The following is a 3,091-nucleotide window of genomic DNA, read 5'->3' on the forward strand; positions in this document are numbered from 1 at the left end:
TCATGAAAGAAATCTTTAAATTTTTGTGTTATACACTGCTTAATCAAATGAAAGGAACACTCGATGAACAAAATATATTAAAGTTCAAAATCTTTACTGTACACTGTGTAATTTGTTGCGACTAAAATGACCTAACAACAGTCAATGGAAACCAAAATAACCAACCAATTGAGGGCTGGATTAAAACTCACCCGGCACAGCCGGAAGAGGACTGGGTCCTCTCTAGGTTTCTTCCTAAATTCAATACTACTGTTTTTTGTTCCTTGGGGTTTAAGGCCGGCTGTTTCTGTAAAAGCAAACAACAACTAATATACACCTTACATCACTACCTTAGGCCTCAAAGCTTTGACATGTTATGACAGTTTCAAAAAAGTACAAGCAATTCATTGAACAATGAGTGGCACATAAAAAGAACAAAGATTGGATTCACGAGAGGTAAATCAATTATCCAGTTATATACCTATGTACATATATATATATATATATATACATATACATATCAACATACACTTACATATACACATATACATATATACACACACACATATATTCATACACACACACACACACATACGTATATACATACATAATAGAAAGTCAGGCTTTAATAACATGCACACACCTTAGTTAGATATTGGAATATAGATAACTTGAATCTATGAAAAGAAGAGATAGACCTCAAGGAAAGAGGTTCCAACTTGTGTGAATTTCATCACAGCAAATCATAATGTGACTCATAATGTGACTCAGGGCCCGCTGTCCAGGAGGAACCCAGGGCCCGCTGTCCAGGAGGAACCCAGGGCCCGCTGCACAGGAGGAACCCAGGGCCCGCTGCACAGGAGGAACCCAGGGCCCGCTGCACAGGAGGAACCCAGGGCCCGCTGTCCAGGAGGAACCCAGGGCCCGCTGTCCAGGAGGAACCCAGGGCCCACTGCACAGGAGGAACCCAGGGCCCGCTGTCCAGGAGGAACCCAGGGCCCGCTGTCCAGGAGGAACCCAGGGCCCACTGCACCAGCATAAGGTCTGACAACGGGTCTGAGGATCTCATGCCGGTACCTGACAGCAGTCAGCTGTGTAGAGCAGGGGTGTCAAACCGGTTCCACGGAGGGCCGAGTGCAGGTTTGATTTTTTTCCTATAAATTGGTTCCCAGTTCAGACCAAAACAACCAGGTGGGGGTAGAAACTAACCAATTAGTGACCTAAGTAATTAATCAAGTACAAGGTGAGAGTGGAAACCTGCATTAGTGACCTAAGTAATTAATCAAGTACAAGGTGAGAGTGGAAACCTGCATTAGTGACCTAAGTAATTAATCAAGTACAAGGTGAGAGTGGAAACCTGCATTAGTGACCTAAGTAATTAATCAAGTACAAGGTGAGAGTGGAAACCTGCATTAGTGACCTAAGTAATTAATCAAGTACAAGGTGAGAGTGGAAACCTGCAGACACAGCCCTCCATGGAAGCGTTTTTACACCTCTGGAGTAGAGAACAGGGCGCCAATGATGGACCTGCCAATTCTGGTGTTCACTGGCAAATGCCAATTGAGATGCATGTTGCTAGGCTGAGCACAGGTCCCACTAGAGGACATCATGCCCCCCTCATTGGGTCTGTTTCTGACAGTTTATCAGAAACATGCGCACCAGTAGCCCGCTGTAGGTCATTTTGTAGGGCTCTGGCAGTGCTCCTCCTGTTCCTCCTCACACAAAGGAGCAAATACTGGTCCTGCTGCTGGATTGATGCCCTTCTACAGCCCTGTCCAACTCTCCTTTTGTAACGGCCCAACTCCTGGTATCTCCTCCATGCTCCTGAGACTGTGCTGGGTGACATAGCAAACTTTCTTGCGATGGCATGTATGAATGTAACATCCTGGAGGAGCTGGACTACCTGTGCAACCTGAATGTGCTGCAGGTACCACCTCATACTTCCAGTAGTGACAAGGACTCTAACAAAACTAGAGCAGAATCAGTCAGGAAGAATATGGAGAAAGAAATTGTCTGCTCCTTTGTGACCTCAAGCGGTCTCTTAGACAAATTTCAGTCAGGATTCTGACCTCACCACAGTACTGAAACGGCCCTGATAAAAGTTTTAAATGATATACGGCTGAATACTGATTCTGATAAAATAACAGTTCTGGTTCTATTGGATCTCTGTTGACACTGTAGATCATAGAACACTTATAGATAGGCTAGAAGATTGGGTAGGACTCTCCGGGACTGTCCTTGATTGGTTCAGATCTTATCTAGATGGCCGGAGTTACTTTGTCACCATTGGTAATCATGAATCTGATAGGGTGGCTATGACATGCAGAGTTCCCCAGGGATCAGTTCTCAGACCGCTTCTGTTCAATCTCTGAATGGTTTAGGACCCATTTCTGATATTTTTGCAGAATATAAACTGAGCAGAGCTCTTAGATCCATGAACTCAGGTCAGCTAGTAGAGCCCAGAGTCCAAACTAAACATGGAGAAGCTGCCTTTAGCACTTATGTTGTACACAACTGGAATGAACTATCAGAAGATCGTAGATGTGCCCCAAACGTATCCATTTTTAAATCCAGTTTAAAAACACTTTTCTCACATGCCTATGACTGAGCACTTAAACTTAACCACAGAGTTTAGCCTTATAGCTTTCGATGTTTTTATCCCATTTTTAATCTTTATATGTTTTCTTATTGTATTTTTTATTATTATTTCATCATGTTTACCATAGGAGCATCCTAGAGGACACGGGGCACCACCATCATTTTAAATTATGTTAAAATGAAATTCAGAGCTCCGAAAACAATACTCTGCCCTGTGTCCTTAGGTACATAAATCTTTGTATGTAGACATTGGAGTTATCTTCAATTAATATTATCCTTTATTAAAAAGGAGTTATTCTTGAATGTAATGTGTTTTAATAATTGACATCAGTCCACAAGATGGCACTAAAGCACCACGAACAAAATGGTGAGACCACTTTTTTCCAGTTATATTCAAGGATTATCTCCAGATAGATAACTTGAAAAAGAACAGCCCATTGTGTGTTTTGATTTTAACAGTTGCAGAGTCAGTTGGTCAGTTGGAGCAACACAGTTCCAGAGAAAAGACGGTAGG

The sequence above is a fragment of the Esox lucius genome, chromosome 11 (assembly GCF_011004845.1).
Source record: "Esox lucius isolate fEsoLuc1 chromosome 11, fEsoLuc1.pri, whole genome shotgun sequence".
Classification (NCBI taxonomy): Eukaryota; Metazoa; Chordata; class Actinopteri; order Esociformes; family Esocidae; genus Esox; species Esox lucius.